Raw genomic sequence first — 22,449 nt, forward strand, 5'->3', positions numbered from 1 at the left:
CGCCCTGGCCTGGCTCTGCCGGCCCCCATGCTACCAGGCTCCCCTGTGCCGCTGGGCCCGGTTCTGCCGGGCTCCCCCGCGCCGCTGGCCCTGGTTCTGCTGGGCTTCCCCCGTGCCACCGAGCTTCCCCGCGCTCCAGGGTGGCCCCATACCGCCGGGTTTTCCCGCACTGTTTGCCCTGGTTCTGCTGGGGTTCCCCCACGCTGCCAGACTTCCCCCGCGCTGCGGGGCGGTGCCATTCTGTTGGCCCCGGCTCCGCCGGTTCCCCCGCTCCATGCAGCCGGCCCCACCTCTGCCGGGCCGGCTGGGCTCCAGCTCAGCTTGGGGCTGCCGCAGCCTCTCACTTCTGGGTTGGCAACTTTTAGAACATTTTTCATATATAAGCTGCTCCAGATTACAAGCCTCACTTCCGGGTGCAGACCAAAACTTTAGTCAAAATGGTGTGGCTTATAATCGTGAAATTACTATAAAGTGCACCCTTTTGACTAAAATTTTTGCCTGAACCCGCAAGTGCGCCTTATATAATGTACAAAGTTTGGAAATTTCCCAACCTGGAAGTGTGAGCCACGAGCCGCGGGGGAGGCAGCAGGGCCACGGCTGCCGGGTGGAGGCAGTGCCGTGGGGCCGTGGTTGCCAGGTACAGGTGGGCCCGGGGGCCCGCGGGGCCCCGGCAGGCATGCCCCGGTCCCGTGGAGGAGGCACAGAGTGGCAGCAGGCATAGCCCAGCCCTGGGAAGGCAGCACAGAGCGGTGGCGGGCATGTCCCGGCCCCAGGGAGGTGGCACAGAGTGGCGGCAGGCATAGCCTGGCCCCACCGGGTACAGGCAGGCCCAGGGGCCCATGGCTGCCGGGTTGAGGCGGGGCCTCGGCCAGCAACTGCGCGGGGGGACCTGGGAACAGATCCTCACTGCAAAAAAAAAGTGTACCTTATAGTCCGGTACGCCTTATATAATGTATAAAGTTGCGAAATTTGCCGACTCCCGGAGGTGCACCTTATAGTCCAGTATGCCTTATGGTTGTGAAATTACTGTACTGTATTTTAACTATTGTGAGAATTATAGAAATATTGGGGGAAAAAAAGGTTGTAATAAGAATATAAACTTACTTCAAGAAATTCTCAGTTGCTGTCAACATTGCCTATGAATTTCTGTTGTGGTTAATCCATAGTTATACACAGGACTTTTCCTGGCTCATCCTAGGCATTATTTTATTATTCTTTTGTTCCATGCTTTGGAGAAATGATTCAGGGGTTTGGACAAGTGTTATGAGTGGATTTATCATTAATCTCAGATGTATATTTTCCTGAATTATAAAATAAATGATCCAAACTACAGACACGTTCTTTTATTTTATTTTCAGCTGTTGGTTTTGATTTCTAGACTTCATGACTTTTATTTATTCAGAACTTTCTTTTTGAAAAAGTAGCATTTTCAGAATTAGTGGTCCATGATACAGTACATTAAATTGCTCCATCATTGTAACACACTTCTTATACAAGTTCTTATTTTGAGGGTTGTTCCAAGACAGGTATTTTACCACTGTTTACAAAGACTGTAGAGCTCTTTTCTATGAGCGTATGCCTATATTTAATTATTTCTAAACCAAATTAAAACATTTTCATCCTGGTATCATGCTCATGGAGATCAGGATTATTTATTATTAATACAGTGTTTTCTGAGCAAATTAATTTTTTATTCATGATATCATTGTAAATAAATAATTTGTGCCTCTTTATCATAATGACATAGGAGAAATATGCTTTTGGTTGATTGCAAATATGCTGCTATGCAAATGTCAATGAGATAGAGAGAGTTTATTTTATTCCATTTTCTATAGTTTTAATTAAGCAATAAAAGAAGACATCCAAAATAATTACATACAGTTTCCTGCTTGAAGAATATAAAACTAAAGCATGTGCAAACAAAAAGAGTGCTAAAGAAGGAAAACAGACACTTTCCTGCTTAGCCTAGATAACCTTAGGTATTTAAAATATTAGAATCAGCAACATTCAGAATGTATTAACAAATTTTAATTAAAGATGAGCTGATATGTAAAGCTAGTCCACTTGTAGTTCCCATCATCTAAGAACCAGTATTTGCCTTACCTTGATAACCATTCATTTAACTAACAGCCTTGAACTACACAGTGCTGCCTAGTTTTTGACACAGATTTAGGTTAAATAAGTAAATAAATCATTGTTTAAAACAACTTGGTTCCTAAAACAGTAATTAGGTTTCTATCAACAGCACCTTTGAGCTCCATGCTTACTCAACAGCAAATATAATTATGAAGACATGTAAATAAAATCCACCTCTTTCTTTTAGAACTGAAATATACTGAAGAAAGGAATACAAAATGAAGCTGCACTAGCCTCTGTGTAACCCAGAAGCGCCTGGAAAGAAACTCAGGACTTCTGGTCTGAATCCTTGACATTTTTATGTCCATTGCCTAAATGAAACTTGTCTTCTCCATGGTAACATCACAGCTGAACCAGGCACTTTCTTAGCCACTTTTCCTATCTGCTGAAGTCCTTTCTACACAGTGCTCTGAATTTTGGTGAGAGTGATCTGGCCTTACTCCAACCAGGCTGATCCAAGCAAAACAAACCTATCGAAAGCTACAGAACAAACACAGCATTTGTGATACGCTCATGTCATCACAAAACATCCTTCTCAAGAGTCCTTTACCTATGGTATGGGACCTGTTGGAAAGTCTTGTGATTGTTACTTTCTTGTAATAACAAAAACCCCATTCTATCACAGGAGCTAAGCAAAATTTAATCACTGGATGAAATCACAAATTTAATAGTTTCATCCTGGTTACATTGTACTGTAGGAGCTGTTCCCAGTCAATTTGTTTCCTACTGCTACAGAGTTTTGAGGTCACTAGTGGTAAGTTGCTTGCTGTTGTCAGTGATTGGATTGGTAATCGTGTATTATCTGCAAAACTTGTAAATGATGAAACCATAAAATTGTGTTATTAATATCAAAATAGTACCAATAAAGGATTTTTCTCACCTTGTCTTTTCCAGAAAATATTTTCCTGAATAAGCATTTTAAATAAAGTTTAAAGGGAGATTAATTTTAAGAGAATGTAGAACTCAGAGAGAAAGAGAAAGCAATTAACATTACAATAAATTCACGAATACAAGCCGCACGGAGTACAAGCCACATATCCGGTGTGTTGGCAACATTGATGTCTTTGTCAATAAATAAGCCGCACCCGGAATATTAGCCGCACTTTAGTTCGCCGCGAACTTTCACAAAGTCGTCATTTAGTAACACAATCGCGGGATCGCCAGGGCTTACTGGCTTACTGCCGACCTCGGAAACATTGTTTCCAAGTGAAAAAAGACACACCCTTTATTTACAAGCCGAAAAAGACAGGAACAATAGTGTGGTCATTTTGCGAGCATTCCCAATGGATCCGCGTTGCCTTTAAACAACCGCTCAGCCACGCGGGCAGGCAGCTGAGCTCCGAGCGGAGCCACATCTCCATGCTGGCACAGGAGTGGCCGCTCTGGCCCTCGCAGCCCCGCAGGGGGAGCGGCCGTTGTAGCCCTTGCAGCCCCACGGGGCGAGTGGCCGTTGTAGCCCTCGCAGCCCCGCAGGGCGAGCGGCCGTTGTAGCCCTCTCCCTGCGAGCCGAGTGGCCGTTCTATCCCTCTCCCTGTGGGCTGAGCGGCTCCCCCAGCCCTCTCCCTGCGAGCCGATCGCCCACTTCATCCCTCTCCCTGCGGGGAGAGAGGCTCCCCCAGCCCTCTCCCTGCTAGCCCAGCCAGCCCCGTAGCCGCACAAGACTGAAAACACTTTAAAAAGTACAGAGAAATATCACACACTTTTATCGAACTGCCGAGGTAACACGCCGAGGTAACTCACCCCGATAACAACCCCCACCCCTCAGTAACGCCGCCATCCACAGGCAGGCAATAAGCTGTTCTCTGATTGGTTCATTGTCGGAACAACGGGAAACCATGGATTTCAAACTGTTTCAGCTCGGGACTGGACTGGTATGATACTAGGTAAGGGCAGATATCACATTTTTGTTCATAGATTAGCCGCACCCAAATATTAGCCGCACTTCCGGGTTTCCACCAAAATTTTTGTCTAATTACTGCGGCTTGTATTCCTGAAATTACTGTACTTTCAAATTCTTGCAGAAGCAAATTTATATTTTTTATTATTCTTTTTTTGAAATTAAAGTTTTGGCTCAAGTCCTTAGAGCTTGGAAAGCAGATAATTTTCCAAGACACAGAATAGGTATATCACTTCTGTTATCTGCTTCCCAAGCATTAAGAACCTGAAAAGGAGTAACCATTTTGTAGGTAATTAAATTTCATTTTAAGGGCATCTCCAGACGAGGGGATAGCTAGAGAGAAAAATGCACAGATTACGGAGTGAGAGTTCCTCTTAGTGCTGAATATTACAGCACATATACGGTGTTTGAAATCACCAGGGGCCTTTTTGCATCCCCCTCACTCATTTTCATTTTCATTGTGGCTTTCTGTGCTCTTGGATTGTTTATCCACTAATCAGTAAGCTACAGTATTATACAAAATGTCAATATTGACATAAAGTGCAACTAAAACAAACATTTAACATGTCTTGGTTTTGACGGTTTTTTGTTTGTTTGTTTGTTTGTTGGGGTTTTTTTTATTATTTTTTTGTTGTTGTTTTTTTTTTTTGTTTGTTTTGTTTTCTTTCTACTTTGTTTCCAGCCTGCATGGAGCATAAAGTACATTGAATACTTGTGTAATCATCTGGAACTTTTGATTTGGGTAGGTATGTGTAATGTACTTACTAGATTCTAACAGAATTCAAAACCACTCCCCAGGTTTGTATCAGTTGTGACACAAAGTATAGTTTTTGCATTTAGATGATGGACCTCTGGATTTAGCTTGGATACCTCACATCCCCAGTTGCTGTCCTAAATTTCAGACAGTGATATATCTCTTACAGCCCTAAGAAAAAAGTCTCCCTGACAGCAGTGTCATACAATAGTATTATCCCATGTTCTCCTGTAATCCTAATGTAAAAATGTCTGTTTTCCTGGAATCATTTGGTATTGCAAACAAAGCAAAAGTAAACTAAAAAAAAAAAAAAGTAAAAAAAAAAAAATTGATTAAACAGAGGTTATTTGGAAAGTAGAAAGCCAAGATTCAAAAGGGGAGTCTATTTCTCTAGTTTTTTTACTTATAGTAGGAATTAAATAGATGAGCTAGATCTAGTTTCTTAGAGAGCATGTTTTCTATTAGACTCCCTAGATGCAAAATGAACCAGGTATAGAAATCCTAGTGTTACCAGCACTGGGCAGTCTTTGCATTTCATTGATCCAATTTTGAGTACAGATAGCTCCACATCAAATGAGATACCAAGTAAATTAGAATTTTCTAGTTTCTTGACCATAATTTTGTGCCCATAATTACTTTTAAGATTTTTACCAGTATCTAAGAACAGAGTGTTCTGGTTTTTAAAAATGATGAAAGTGCAAAAAGATTTATTTTCAGTTCTCCTCTTTTTTTATTTGTGGATCCTTTGGCAAACTGAGTGGTTGTATAATACACAGGAGGACTACCACTGCCTGCCCTCAGGTGGTATGTTGAATTCTTCACTGGAATCTCATGATTATTTGCTGAGCAATCACCATAATTGTCCCATCTGCCTCCATTTCATTCTAGTGATAAGCATCTTTTCTGTTAGTCTTCTCCCCTTTTTTTACTCTCCATGGCCTCAGGCAGGTCACTCACCCTCTCTGCTAATGCTCCTCCATCTGTAAAATAGGAATAATGTGAGTTGTTGGAAAGATGAATTAATGAATTAATATTTGTAAAGCACTTGAAATATGAGAAGCACTAGATAAAGGCTAAGTAGTGTAATTATTATTCTCAGAAGTGCCTTCATGAATAGGGGGGAAAAAAAGATGAAGGGTTTTGGCAAACTGATTAATATCAGTATAGGTGGCTCTGGAGATAGATGAACAAAGGATAGTTTGCTTTGCTAGTAGAGAGACAAATTAACATGAATGAATATGTAGTGTTTGGGGGGCTTACCCACTGTTTTTAACAGACAATATTAATTTTACACATTTTCTCATCAATCATAAATTGCAGCTTGAAGGGATGAGAGAAAATGGTACTGTGTATTTAGGAAGTGAGACCCTGCTGCATCTTCCAGCTTCCACATTCTTCTACTCTCATTCCACATATGCGAGTGTCTTTTAAACATGCTGCTTATTACAGATGCAAATGGAACCGAGAGAGTAACTGAGAATAAATATTTTAAGGTAATATTGTACTGTCTCAACTTTGTATTGTGATCATGACACCATCTTCTCTACCCCCCACCAAAAGGCAAGTAATTTCCTAGTGCTATAATTAAGCTATCTTTCATTCCTCATAATAAGGGAATAAGGAGGCTAATGGCTCAAAATGAGTATGATCACATAGTAATACTTCCTGTCCAGAAAAGATAAAATTACTAACCTCAACAGTTTTGGTTTTTTTTTTTTTTTTTTAATGTATTGTATGATTAATCTGTCATATGTGGCTAGAAAATTCTATTCTGTTTGATCAGTGGAGGCCAAATTTTATTGCTTTTCTGCTGTCTCAAACCATACCATGTTCAAAAGAGGTAACAGGTGTCTTTGTGGAAGCATGTTCACTTCCAACACGTTTCCAGAGCAAGACTGTGTTAAAGAAACTGTTCCAGCATGCTCTGTACTAGTTTTTGGCAGCAAACTGCAGTGACATAGAGTTAAGCTGCCACTGATGAATTCCCTCCACAGGATACAATACCCCAGTTTATGACAGACCATGGCCTCTGCTTCCCTGAGTGAGGACGCAGCAGCCGAGTCGTGACTTTTGCTTGGGCTGCTTGAGCTAAGGATTCTGGGTTTTTTGTTCCAATCTCCTCCTGCCACCTTCAGTTTTCTGCTGGTTAGAACTGAGTGTCACTTTTCATATTGTGATCTCATTCTCTGCCTTCTGAGCTTTTAAAATGAAGGCATTAATAGATCCAACTGGAAATTATGACTACTAGATGAAAAAATTAAGAAGATGTCTTTGTATATTATTGCCTTTTCATTCAGCTGATCATTTAAGATAAACCTTAGGAAACCTGATAATCACAAAAGTTTGAGACTTTTGAAGTGCAGGATATAGTCAAAACAGGGAAATGAGAAATAGCATGTGGGTCTGCAAAAGGAAGCAATATTTTTTTTCTGAAGTTTTACTGTAGGTAAGCAAACTCATGTGGGAGTAATATGTAGCATGTAATATGTATCATAAGCCTGTAATATGAGGGCGTTAGAGAGGGTAATGATGTGAGAGGTAAAAACAAGAAGGAAGCTCAACAGAGTTAGGCTCTGATAATCAGTGTCAGGGTCTTTGTATTACATTGAAGTCTTCATGTTCCTTGGTATCTAAAAAAAAAGATTTATATACAGTATATGCTTTAGCTTTTTTGTGTCATGGAAGCCACTTAGTTTAATACATAATTGGATGCAGTGCAATGCTTCTGAGGGTAATAATCTTGCCATTAGGCACACGGAAGGCACTAAATACCTTCTATTCCTGATAACCTCTGACGAAGCTGGGATGAGGGACTGCCTTACCCTCCTGTTCACTGTCACCTTGATGTGGTGTAGCATGAGTATTCCCACAACAAATCTAACCAAGTGCTGACCAGCGTAGTCCCACATGAAGGGGAGTACTTACCCCTCATAAATAAAGGTTTGTCCTACTGGCTGCTATTCTCATCAGCCTGCTCTTTCAGGGCTTGGCACCATAAGGCTGCAGGTACTCTTCATTTTATAGTGCAGTCTTCTTCCCTGTTACAAGGAAGTTGTCCTTCACAGTCAATAGGCTGGTGTCCGTTATCTGAGGGAAAACCTGCTTCAGACTATGAAGAATGAGAAAGTATGGGGAATTAAAATGTTTCCAGTCATGCTCCTTATTCTCCCTTACAGCATTTCTAGCTCCTCCTGAACAGTAGCAGTAGTTGAGGGAATGACGAATGAAAGTAATTTTGTTAGCATTTGATTCCTACATACAGTGGGGTTTTTTTATGTGTTTAAGAAAAAATGCAGCTATTATTCTTCCTTTTTTTTCCCTCTATACCTATCCATTCTAACACTTCCAAGAAAATTCAGTGTACTTCTCCTAATAAGACTGGCAAGATAGAGAGCAAAAAAACAAGGAGGGAGAAATATTAAAAGAGATAGGAAATTTTAAAAAACAGATTAAAGATTACTCTGGAATGGAAAAACTGAAAAAGAGAAGAGCAATATCATATAAGAAAACAGTCAAGGGTGAAATGAAAATAAAACCAAAGCAGAATAATCAAAAAAAGAAACAAATACTCGTTCCCCATAGTTAGAAGACTAAAATCTAGTCAGACAGATGCAAGTTAGGATTGCTGGAAAGTTAATTTTAATTTGTGTTTATACTTTTTACTGTATTTTTCTGATCTTTTCCAGATACAAGTAGCATCTGAAAAATCTCAGCCAGAGATCTTGTCAGATCCTAAGATCTGATTTTCTCTATTATTATAAAAGACTTGTGGTTACCCTGAGAAAAGGACAGATATGATACCTTATGACACTGAAAATGTGCCCCTTAAAGTGTGCTAGATTTATAGTATTAGTGTGAGTAAGTAGCAGACAGGCTTCAGCTATAAAAATGCCAGGGAGAATCCCAAGACTAAATTGTAGTTCAGTTTTGTCCCCTTCAAGGGGACAAGCAACCCCTCCTTATTCAGAGAGACAGGAACAGGGAGGCTAATGGATGAGTGTAAGATATTTATGTGGTTACAAGCAGTACATTGCATCCCTGCACATGACTTTCTGCACTATCCTCTCCCCTCCGCCCCTGCATGCTCAAGCAAGTTGATGGCAAAAGGGAGTGAGCACAGAGATTTTACTGAGAAGTTGTAAATTGCTGCTGAGACAGATCATACCACAAATCACACTGTTCCCTTCACCTGAACAAGAAGGATGTGAGGGAGAAATTGTACTTTAGAAAGGATGTCCCTGAGTCATTCTGTTTCCCACATTGCTCCTGTGGTGCAAATTTCAGGGTGCTCCTATTTTTGCTGTTATATCTAAAGGAGGTTTATAGGCACCAGTAAAACGAAGACCCAGACCAGAAACTGCACACTTTGCTACAAAACCATGCTCTTGTTTACAACTGTTTAATTTCTTTTCCAGCTGAACTGTATAGGTGCATTGCTGACAGAAATTTTCAGCAGAGGTTAACTAAATTCAAACATTATGTTTTCTTGGTCCTGTAGAGTACATTCTGATAGTACCAAGGTTCTCAATTGATATAGAAAGGCACACCAAACAGACTGAACAGAATTTGGTTCCATTATTTAACAAAAGTGCCTTTATAGTATGCATCTGTAAATAAAATAGTACTGCAAGCACATATCACATATAAATAACAGTTCATTCTGTTTCCTTCTTTGTAATGTTGGACAACAATAATTTACTTGGTGCTTGAACATTAATGGTGTTTCCTCTGTGATACAAAGTTTATTTCTCTCAGATAGTAGTTAAACTCCAAAAGAGTGGTGGCTTGTTTCCATTTTACATCCTCTTTCTACTTTCATTTTAATTTTCTCTTTACTAGACCTGAATATATCCTTAAAAATATTACCCTCTATATTTCGTTTCACTCACAGGGCTATGTACCCTCTCTACCCATGAGTTCCCTACCCTTAAAAAGTATAATGTTCATAAATTCTTCCCAGAACTGAATTGTAGAGTCTTTAATCACCACCTGCTATTCTCCTGTCATTATGATTTTGGGGCCATTCCACTGTGCTATATATTTGGAAGTATGGCCTAAGTAAAAAGAGTGGTACTGATTATTACTGCTAAACTGGGAGTGATAACAGTGATCAGATGACATAAAACAGTTTGGATTTGTCTGAGCCCCTTGAGATACCACAAGGGGAAGCCTGACGAAGTCAGCAGTTTTCTACTGAGTATGACAAGAATTCATCTGTGTCCTTCCATCCAGATCACATCTTTACCTCAACATCAAGAACCTGTTCAATAAGATGCAGAATTAAAGCACTGAATGCTCATGATTAAACTCTTTGCTACAAAGAAATTTTCTGTGTGGTCTCACACTCACTATGGCTAAAAATTTGGAAAATAATGATCCGTATCAAAAATAAAATATTGGATGATGCTGCAGGAAGGTTGATCTTTGAAACCTGCTACAGTATTCATTGATGACCAATTGTATTGCTTTTGCATGAGAACTCACTAATTTATAAATCTGCTGTACAATTCCACTTAAATAAATGCAGCTATGCTGATATAGGCCAGGTGAGAGTTTGGAGTTGCCTTTGGTCAGCTGGTACTTTTGAAATCAATGAGGTTGAGAGTAAAATTTCAGAGTCACCATGCATGGCAGTTAAGTATTACTAAGAGTTAATTAGTCTCATTGTCTGTGGGGAAAAACTGGTAGCCAAAATATGGAAAATATAATGGTTGTGAAAGATTGAATGACTTAAATGCTTTTCTGCAGAGCATTTTTAATGTCTTAAAATGGTTTATTATTTATATTTTTCTCTGAAGAGAGGAAAGATAAATATAGCTTTACTTCATCTTTTCTATGTATTCTGCTGGATTTGCTGCTATCCTAGAGTACTTTCACACCTGATTTCTAGTTTTGTTTCCAGCCAAAATGAAGCAATCTCTCTTTTTTGCTATTTATTTATTAGAAAAGAAGAAATTATCCACGAAATAGACACTCTTAGTAAATCCTGAATAGCAGTTTTCTTTTTTTTTTCCATACCAAAGGATCTTTTTAAGTGTAGAAGAATAATTCTGGGTGTTGAAGTCATGGACACAGACATAATTTGTTTCTAGTTCTTTCTGTTCCTGAGAATCAACAAACCTGACACAACTGACTCCATGTGTGATTTTGGGCCAGCAGGAAAGTTGTGACTGCATTAGCACTTTTCTTACTGTTCCTCTATGGGTTTTTATTCTGTACTGGATTTACATTGATGCATGATAAGGTATTGAGCTGAGGTAGTTTGTGACTGTGAATCAAAGGGCTTTACAAGAATGTTAAAAAACTTACGCTAGTACAGTTTTCTGTATTTATTTTGGCATTCAGTCTGTTGAAATGTATTCCAGGTTTGGAAATATAGCTTTTTAAAATATGCTATTAATCTTGTAAAAAAAAAAAAAAAATCTTTTAGAGAAGCACAAATACCTGATGGCCTTTGACAGTAAACATACCACGGATTATTCAATGATACTGCAAAGGTCTTCTAAATTTCGCTGCTAAATCATTAGTTGCTCAGGGATTTTTTTCCCCCATGACTAGTATCCTGTCTTGCCCATGAGGAAATGTTTTTGATTCACATTGAGATACAATACTGAACAAAGAATTTTTTTATTGTGTAACCATTTTAGATTCTGTTATGATTTTATAATACTCTCACATGCACATATTAATTCTTTCCTATAACCATGACTTGAGGCAGTGAATTCAAAAGGTTAATTAGAGATTGCATAGAATTTTATTTTGGTTTTTTACTGCTTTAATATACTACCCTCTTTGTGTAAGAATGATGTGCTGAGAAGTGATGCTTAATATTTATATACATAAAAGTAACTATTTATTTTCGTATGGAAAGCATATTACTTTTCTAATCTCCTTGTTCAGAAAAACCTCTGTCCCCTTATTGAGATGACTCATAAGAACTGAATTCAAAATTTCAAGTTATATTTAGGATTGGGAATAGGACCCAAGGCGCCAGACTTTGCTTCTGTTATTTAGACTGTAGCAAGATTCATGAGTGAGTCAAATTATTGTTTTCTTTTGTTAACACTGAATTTAAAATGCCAGTGTCTTACCTAATTGTCCAAGACTACAGTAAGTCCCAGTTGTTTTTGCACAAACTGAAATCATGTTGTCACTTCAGGTTTTTTTCCTTCATGCTTCAGTCCCTTTTCTGGATCTGCCGGGGTTTTTTTTTTTTGTTTTTTTTCCCCCAGACCTTTACTTGTGGTGAGAAACAATTAAAATAATTCAGTTTTGCACAATGAACGTCTGATGAATGTTGACCTTTAAACCTTAAAAAAACAATCATAACACTGAGTGTGAAAGATTATAATTTAAATTATTAGAGCATAATTTTTCTTGTATAAAACTACTGAAAGATATTTGAAAAGAGGGTAATAAATGGAAAATAATTCCTGTTATGTAGATCTCATAGATTGGAACAGCAATTTAGGGAAGTGCTGAAATTTCTAGGGCTGGTGAGAGCTAAGATTCAACTAAACAAAACAGCATGAAACTGCATGAAATTGGAAGCTTACTGGAGTGGCAAATAAATTGTCTTAATAAGGTCTTTTCCATATTTAATTTCTTTAATTGTATTTGAAATCATAAATAATACAACATATGTCTGTGGATTACATGTTTCATGAGGGAAGCCATATCAAAACAGATAAAACTGTAAGCATTGGGATGACTTCAACCCTTTCACTGGTAGAAATATATAGGTAAGGAGAGCAGCCACTTTTGCAGTGGGGGTTGTAAAAGGAAATCACCTTAGACTTGACACATAAAGCCTTTTACTCAAGAGTGTGTTTATGTTTCATATTAATGTGTGTTAAAGCCTTCTTATTTGATTAATTAGTAGATTAATTATTACTTTGTTACCATTAGTCCCAGGGCAAGCATGAATCCCTGGGTGATAGGCATTCAATAACTTGCCAAAAAAAAGAGTAGCCTACATTCCAAAAACTTTGCTGTCTGAATATAAAATATTGCCAATCTTATTATCCAGATTTTGCACATTGAGGCACTTTCCAATGGAGAGAGAGTGGCACTTTCAGACGAGAAGCCTGAAAATTATATGGCTAACACTGATGGAGTAGAAAGTTGATGTCTTCCTACTGATGATGTAATGGAAATACGGGGCACTTACATTTGTTTCCTGTTTCTCAGGCATTAAAGCCAGGGTGAAAAATAATTTTTTTCTGTCTTGCTAAATAAATTTGAGATTCAAACTTCCATGGTTACTTCTGAGTGATCTAAGTCACAATACACTTTTCTGTGCAAAAATGAGTTTCCTGATGTGAAGAAAGTACGTAAACATATAATCTGTTTTTTCTGCCACTTAACAACTTAAAAATGGCTTTCTTTACAACTTTTCCTACTAAAACACAATTACACAAATTTACCTGAAAAATGTATGAATAGACCCAAAGTAAATAAATTTGATTAAAATTTTAATTATATGTTTATGATTAACTTTGTTTCAGCATTCATGGAGCAATTTACGATAACTAGCATTTCTACTATAGGTTCCAAATCTTTTTCATTGTTGCTATCAAAATATCAATTTTCCATTTTATATTGATGCTTCAGACCACCAATACTAAATATGTAATTCTGTGAACAAAATTATTCTTAGTCACAAGCTGGTATTTTCATAGATAAATCTGAATGGAAAATGGAGTCAACTGCCTAGTGCCATAATTATCATCCAAGAACAGGAAAATAGCAGGTGAGAACAATCATAAAATTTGGCACACTTTGGCTTGACTCATTTGACCATGCAAGCCTGAATACTTGGTGCACTGAAGTCTAGTTTCCATAATACCCTTGAACCAAAAACAAGTAACGAATACACCTGACTTTTCTTTCACTCTGTTTCTTTTAATCCTGATCTAAATTTAAATAATCATCTTTAATAGATTTATTTGTATCACTGTAAGTGAAAGGCAAATTAGATCCTTTAAATTCATTCCTCGATGGTTTTTCCCCTCTGCTGTAAGAGAGGGAAGAACTTGAATTGTTGTATTGTTGTACTTTTCTACTGATTTATCTCCATGTTGAAGAGTCCTTTCTGTACTAATTTGAAAATCTTTCTCCACATTTTATTTAAATTGTCAGATATACTTGTTAAATAATTCCAGTCTGTTTGGGTTTTGTTGTTCTTCTCTTTTTCTTTCCATGGTGACTGATTGCCATCTGGGGGCAAACATGAGCCCACCATACTAATTTCACTTATTCTACCCATTAACTGCCATTGTCTCCAGGGTCAGAGACAAATGCATGGATCCACTTTATCTCTCAGCTTACAGAACATCTCATACAGTGAGCCTTGTATTACGAAATGGCTAAATCAGCCTCCAATTACTCATCTCTACCCTGCGTTGAATGCTGGTGTACCTTGAGAAACAGCATGCAGAAGCACATTTGTTTAAGTCCTCAGATGGTTAACATTGTGCATAACCTCCTCACAAATTACAGTCTCAGCTGCAGCACATCCATTAGTCTGGAAGAATGAAGATTCCCAAGCGGCCCTGGTGCCTTTCCCAATTCCCTGGCGACCCACCAATCCTCTCAGCGCTTTCTCTGCATGTAGGGAGTGTTCGGAGCTAATCAGGTCAATGATCATCTCTCGGCTCAGGGGACATGACAGGAGCCTATCACAGCACTTACAGCATCTTCCAGACCTGAGCACGCTTGCTGAGAATCTCGTGTTAAGAAACATAGCTTTGGTGCCTCTTCTCTCACTCCCTACGAGCCTCTGAGGATTTCAGCCTGATCTCTCTCTCTCTCTCCTCTAGACAGTGAGGAGTTCACTGAAAAAAAGGCAGAGCAGCATGCGGCTACCCGGAGGGTGTTGATTGAAACTTAGATTCTCCTCCGTCGCTGTTGATTGGACTGATGCTCCAGCATTACCAGAGAGAAGATTTAAATTAAGGTAAGTGCTGCATTATCTGGCTGCCTGCATGGTGCCGAATTTCGGCACGGAAAGTTGGGACGGAGCGAAGCGGCAGCCTGCACTGCAGCAAGGGAGCCCGCGCAGCGCGGCGGGAGCGGGCTGGGGGCAGGACCGAGCGTCCCAGCCGGAGCACCTCTGGGGAGTGATCCTATGAATGAACGGCTGCAGTTTTCGCCCCTCCTGTGATTCTCTAAACCTTGCAAAAAAAACCCCAAACAAATTCCCCAAAACCCCAGGCCAAAAAACAAAGAAGAAGAAGAAAAAATATTAGAAGCACGCAGGAGTGTGAGAGGAGAGGAGGAGGAAAGGCAAGTGCACTTTCTCCCCTGGTGTATGTATTTGAGGAAGCACAGCAGCTGGAAAGCAAAAGTACATTATGGTAAAACATAATACTGAATAAGGAGCATCATTCCTTCACCAGCAGGAACTCGTAGATGCAGGGCTTCAAAGTCCCATGGTATTTAAATGAGACAGTAAGGGATTCTTGAAATGTGAGTCAAGAATATGCATGCAGCTTTCCAGGCTACCGTCAGATTGAAGACTGTGACTGGCATGTGAAAGGAATGTTGTGCTCCGAGGCTGGTAGGATTTGGATAGTTTCTTTTGTAGGATTAGCATTTTTGTGTGTGTGTGGGGAGAGGGGAAAGGGTGAGTAGGGGTGCTGTTTCAATACAAGTGTCCAGAAAATTAAATTGGTTGCTATGGGGTGAGAGTAGTGTTTGACTGAAGAGAGAGAGGATGCACTTTTTCATGGGCTGAGAGAAAGTGAGACATATCAAAAAATAGACTGATGCTTGAAGATCTTTATCTGTAAGGAAAAAAGACAGCAGATGAGGGAGGCTGTCTTGGAAGATTAAATGACTAATAGGAAAATGTCAGAAATTTTTACACAACCTGGGTTAGCTAGCCTTGTACCTATGGTCGCTTCACCCTGAAATGTCTAAAGTGAACTGACTTGGATAGTCTCACTCATGTCCATGCTTGATAGTTGTGCTATCAGGGGATATAATTAAGGATCTTGCAAGAGGCCAAACTTTTTAATACTGTAAGGGATTAAATTAAGGTCTGTTATTTGTCTGTTGCTCTTAAAATGCTCTTAAAAGTTAATCCTTTTTAAAAAAACTCCATCATAATAGAAAGAAAACATTTCAAATCTTCATAACTTTGACAGATGTATAATTTCTAGGCAGTTTACAAAGTGTGAATTAATTGCACTGCCTGTTTTTAGCCAATGCTGTTTTATTGTCGCCAAATATCTGTACTGTTGATTATCATTTATTGTTGGAAATACTGTTCATAACACTATACCCTGCTTTAAAACTCAGCTAATCAATATGGACATATACCTCTCAAGCCTCTACCCTGCTCCATTCCTCCTCTCCACTTCACCATCTCACCATCTGCCCCCCTTGCTCCCAAAAGAAAAGAAAAAGAAAGAGAACTATTCAGGCAAATATTGGTTACCTGACTCCATTATCCTTTTCAGTGAAAAATACGAAGTTGTCTTTCTTGTAAAAACACTAATATAGAGGAAATGACCTGAGGTTTTGTGGGGATTTTGAGGGAATATTTGAAGGATACTGACAGTTTCATCTGTCTATCCCTTTTTCCTTCTTGAAAATTATGTTGGAAAGTAATATTTTTATAATGGTGTCTCAATACATCCACTGTTTTCTAGGAAAGGAAGCTGGTTGTGGAAGTAGTTACATGCACTCGTTTTAGAGTAGCATATGGTTCACTTCATTTTTCATGTTATATTTATATGACATTTACGAAATGCCTGGGTGCTTCTTCCACCCAGAGATGCAAGTCTTGACCAGGGTAGAAGTGTTTCAATGTACATAAAAATGCATTGGATAAGTCTTCACTTTTTTTCTTTGCAACTAATCAATGTTTTTTCAGTAGAGCTTTCATTCATATGCATCATAGTATTAATAATTTTAAAAAAATCAAAATAAAATAACTTAATGCACTGCAAGGAAAAAATCAAGCATAACATAGTTGCGGTTGGAGACATCCAGTTTACATACAAATAGCAGGAAGTTCTGTTCCAGTCTTTCACAAGGTCTTGCTACAAACATTGTTTGACATGGAGCTTTGTTCTCCTTTTGTTTCACAAAGCTGTTGCTGTAAGTAAAAAATAAATAAATCACCCTTGCTCGGTAATGTGTCTGTGCGCTTTTAAACATGTCTTACAAATACATCTCTATTATTATTTTACAAGATCACATGCTCTATCTGCTTGTAAGTGAAGAGCGCTTACTTTCTGGTGTGCCAGCCTCATAGGTTTCATGACATGACAACTTACCTAACACAGGGAAATGCTTACTTTTGTCATGGTTTTGATAAAAACAGACAATAATTCTATAATTATTTCCTGATCTTTTCCACTGGTGGGTTGTGAGCCTCTTCATGCATAGTTATGATCCTAAAAGTGACCTCAGCAGTATGGGAAATAACATTCCTCTCATTAAACAAATAAATTGGGGCATCTGACTTACTGAAGCTTTTCAGACTTGTTAAACACAGGCAGACAGATTACACAGGAAGGCAGTATAGCCTAGTACCCTCTCTTGAAGTTTTTTTTTACTCTAATGCTGTATCAAATACTATTAAATATACAACTATATGCAGAGTTCAACTTTATTTCAGATATTTCAAGTTCTTTGAATGAGGTTGGTGCTAATTTTTTTTGCCTCAAGCTATGTCTCCTTATTACTGACAGCAGAATACAAGTACTATCTGGACCAACTCTAGTGAAAATTAGTGTTTGATACTAATGCTTTAATGTTTTACACACTTTTTAGGGAGATTCATTAAAATGAGGTTTGGAAATGGGTAAAGGAAAGAGAGGTCTATGAAAACTGACATGAAACCAACCATAGACCAGCAAGGAACAGTCCTGCTAAAACAGAAATAATGACATGTGATAGAGGAAATAACAGTTAATACTATACTTTGGAATCCAGATAATGTAAAATGTTATCCTAAATGATATATAATTTCAGGAGTATGAGGTGATTGTGAGATAGAACAAGCTTCAAGGGTTAATGAGTTTCCACAGTTTCCCTTCTTGAAGTTAACTGGGGAAATTGCTTTACCTGAAAAGGAGACTTTTTAACCCTGTGTTAACATGGGTTGAGGAACTAACATCAGCTTTCCTAGCAAGACTGTTGTGTCCCACCAGACTCTTGTTATCTCTCTTTCATTTGTTTTTTTCCATAATCTATTTCCTGGACACATATTCTTGCACCTCAGTGTAGTATCCTCCTTTTTGTATAGTCTCATTTTCTTCCTAATGATATATGTTTATCTTCATTCTTTTCCTCTTAGCATTTCCTTGTTCTTTCCTTTTCTTCACCTACCATGATTCTCTTCCTTCCTTTGGTGCTTCAGGGACATCACTTTTCACACTTGGCCTATCTGTGTAAATTTTTCATTTTTAATTGAAACAAAACCCCCACTGGAGACAGTCCAGTGCTTACAAGAATGGGAAGTGTGTGCTCCAATAGCTCTACCATCTCTTGATACCCTTTTTCTCTAGTTTTTAATTGTTTTCAATTGTACAATATTTGTGTCAGGGGCTGTATCTCACTGTACAGCAAGTAACTACTGCTTCCAGCTTTGGAGTCTGTATGTGCGTCTAGACTGCAGAAATTGCCTGCTCTTCACTGGTTCATGGAACCAGACTGCAAGGTTTAAGTCCTCTGCCTCAGGATGACATTATTTTTGCAAAAGCATACATTACAGTTAAAAAGAAGCAGAGAGTGCAATGTATATATTATGTTTTAAAATGAGTAAGCTTTGAGCATATTTTCAGAAGTTACTATTTACAAACCACTGTGAAAGTTGCACCTCCTAAATGACTTCTCTCAGACTTTAATAAGTTGATATAGAGGTTAATCTAGTCTTTGCTACTAATTTTTCCTGGCTTGTCTTTTTATTGTGGCTTGTCATAGATAACATAGCATGCTAAAGAATGACTTTCAAGCACTATCTTCTTTTGTATCAACAGAACCTTTCACAAAGACACAGTTGTTTTGTAGAGGTGTAACACATTGAAGGTACTAGGTTTGGCATGTGTAACTGAATATTTGTTCAGGCAATTATTTTGTAGCAAAGCTTTGAGAATACAATGCTCTTTTGGGAGAGACAAAGCATCAGTCTATTTTCTTGTTGAACCTTCAAGCCTGGTGATTTGAGAGTGGAAAAAAATTGCAGGTAGAAAAATTCTACACAAAATTGAAATACAAACTTACCTTACCATATTGATTACTGGAATTTGTATTTAGCAGAGGTCAAAATCACAGTTTTTACAATTCTAATATTGCAATGGATTGTTTAAAGATTCTCTTACCACCAGATGGGAACTAAGAGAGTTCACATCATGAGACTTGGTCAGATTACTTTAGGAACAGCTGTGATTCAGTTTCTGTCAACTGTATCACTTCAGGTTTGAGGATGAAGAGTCTTCCTGTAAAGATCGGACTCACTGATGTACACCTGGCAGTTCTGGGCTGGAGGACTGTCTTTCTGCTGCAGATGTCTCAGCTGTTAATACTTTTTAAGGCAATGACTGCACTGGTTGGGATATGTATAATGTAAGCTTTGTTTACTCTCCTGTGTTGCAGCAGAGTGGGATTTGGGTGCTGGAGAGTGGGATCTGTGAGTGCTGAAGTCCATCTCTGTACTGTTGTTCCAAATGGCCCAGACCTGGAATCATAGCCCAGATGCAAACATTTATGGAGATAGTTCTAAAAAAGTAGAGGTGTGAGATTAAAAATAAGAAAGTGTCTAAGCACTTAACTCAGAGTAAAAATTGGTCTACCACATAAGTTTAAATGTTGTATAGAATTATGTGGTCTGTCAACTTTCAGAGAACAATATATTTGGAACAGTTGCTAAAACTGATGATAAATACTCAGTTAAATGACTTGGATGAATAAGTTTTGTTTCCACGTTTAGGCCAGATTTATTATTCTTTTCTTGTATGCATTTACTCACTGATTGCATTAATACTTTTTTCAGCAAACCAAATACACTTACAAAGTACCATAATGACTGACTTGGTTAGTAAAATGCTTTTCCACTAAAGGTAAATAGGTTTGAAAACCTATTCCTTTTTCAGAACACAGACAAGGCTTTTGACCTTTCTTGATCAACAATGTACTTTTGCACTGATTCCATAATCCAGCTTTTTGAACTGGGTCATTTGACCCAGAGTCTATAAGCATTAGGTAGTTCCTGGCTGCTGTTCTCTGAGGGCTGCCACAAGGTGCTAAGTGTAATTGTAAATGCAGACACACATTTTCTAACCACTTGTCTGTGGCCATTTATTAATTTCACAAAAATTTTGGTTTGTTTATGCAGTTCAAACACTACCCACAGGACTTGGTTTGAAATGGAGACCTAGATTCTCACTTCCTTTCCCTTTATCCCTTCCATCCCTTTATGTTTGTTCTGCAGTCCCCTTGGACCACTTATATAGTTAGTTATATTGCAGTATTCCTGTATATGAAGTTGAAGTGATAGTTTAAGCAGCTCTCTTAAAAGCCAGCATGAAAGTCACAAAATACATTTATTAAGAGCTTCCTTGTCATCCTATCCTCAGGCATACTGGCTGAGTGTGTGTGTTACACACTTTCGTATATCTGTTTTATACTAAGTTTAATGCATAATCTAAACAAGGGGGGAAGGGGCAGAAAAGACTCCATTCCATGGTTCATTTTTCCTGTTTAAGAAAATGCTGCAAATAAAAACAATATTGTTAAATGGAAAATTTAATTACAGATTTCCTAGAATGCTTGTATCAGGAAGAAAATCTAGAAACTAGTATTTCTTTACTAGATTTTCATTGTCTTGAACACACTGAGCAGAATTTTACTCAGTACTTCTGCTAGGAATTTGATGATAAAGCCAATCTGCCAAATTTGAGTTCATTCAAATTTATTGTAACAAGCTTTCTATAAAAACTCTTCTAGTTCAAGTAATATTTCATTCATTAAATTGGAGCAATAATTATATAACAAAATGAAAAGCCATTGCCTTTCCATTTAGGAGATTTGTATGTTTGCTTGTTAAGTGTCTTTTCAATTCTCTCTAAAATATTAATAGTATTCATGATATTTGGTTGCCATCATTTTAAATATATAACTATATCTCTTAAAAGAGGGTTCATTTACTGTCACAAGGAGCACTTTTTTTCCTTTACTGCATAAATAGTAATAATTTTGGACGTAAGTTAACATACCCAGTGTAGATCTACATCATTGTAACTCCAAACATGTTACAGAAATCCAGATTTACACTATTATATGAAAATAAGGAAAAAAGAAGCTCTGTGCCTTTCAACAAAGGTCCTGACTGACAAGCAGTCCTCTCAGTAGAGCTGTGTTTCATATTTTCATGACAAAATAGCTTAATGATTTTTAGTTTGTTGGTTTTTTTTTTTTCTTTTAAAATCTGACCTCCTAGATTGTGTCATTCAGGTTTTCTATAAAACAGAGATTTTTGTAATTCAGCCCTTTCTCCTCTGAACTGCTACTTGAAGGAGAGTATGTAAAAAAAGCAAAGTGAGAAAATATATACCTGGGTTCTATTTGAATGAGTGTGTATGTCAGAATAAATAGAGAGTGTGAGAAGTGTTGAAAAGGTAAGTGCTGATAAGGAAAACACTCAAAATAATTTGTTAATTAAAGTGCTTTTTAAAGAGCTTCACTTGCCTCTGATGTTTTTGTGATTCAGTGTAAAAATTGCAATCCCATTTTTTGGTTCTCACTGCATATAAATCTAATATAATTTTCAGACACCATCACTTTCGTCTGCATTTGTCCTCATGTCTCATCTCATTCCTCTCCTCTTTTTTTATTATTTGTAAAAGTCCTTTGATAATCCGCAGAATGTGTAAGCAACTATTTCAGGTGCATCAATGGACTTCAATCCCACTCTGCATTACCCATCAGATGTATCACATAGCAATTACCTGTCAGTCCTTTTCACCCTGAGAGCCAAAATTTATCTGTCAAGGACATATTTGAGTTCCAGTAGCCAAGAGTGTGAGTAATCGTTGGCTAGATGCAGAGGAGATACTATGTATGGCAAGATGGAGCATCAGGGCATCAGGGCAAGCAATTGGATCATTTTAATAGTTAAAGAGAAAACAAAAAACAAAATTTAAAAAAAAGATAAAAAACCCCACAAAACAACAAAAAAACCACAAAAAGAAACTAACCCAAAACACCACAAAAAACCCCACAGGAAATATTAGAAAGCAGCCAATTTTTTTGTTTGTTTGTCTTGGTTTCAGGTATTGTTAGTCTGGTAGAACTATTTTTCTCCAAGCCCAGAATTTAAACTGCTTTGTTTGTTTATTTAGTTTGTTTTTTTTTTTTTTTTGCAAATATTTTCTAAAGGTCACTCTTTTTTAATCAGCTCACTTTTTCTGTAATAATTGTATGACATTTTTTTGCCCTATTTGTGATCAAAGAGCATGAATTCTTTAAATAGAAAACTCACACACAACTGTCTTTCTAAATGTTGCTGTTAGAGTTCTGTGCAGACCTGGAAAGGGGGTGCTGAACAAGCAGAATTACCATTCACTTCTCATTACCTAGTGGCTGTACAATCCTTTTTGTAGTACACACCTCGGGATGCTAATTCATGTAAAAAATAGCAAGGTGCTAT

General features: G+C 38.0%; 1 protein-coding gene across 1 annotated transcript in view; it reads left to right on the top strand.

Annotated features, from left to right (window-relative positions):
• The window catches only part of CDH12 (cadherin 12), an 829,389-nt gene that overhangs the window by 310,730 nt on the left and 496,210 nt on the right, over positions 1-22,449 (top strand). The gene's annotated exons all lie outside the window — the stretch shown is intronic.

This window comes from Catharus ustulatus, chromosome 1 (genome assembly GCF_009819885.2).
Source record: "Catharus ustulatus isolate bCatUst1 chromosome 1, bCatUst1.pri.v2, whole genome shotgun sequence".
Taxonomy (NCBI): Eukaryota; Metazoa; Chordata; class Aves; order Passeriformes; family Turdidae; genus Catharus; species Catharus ustulatus.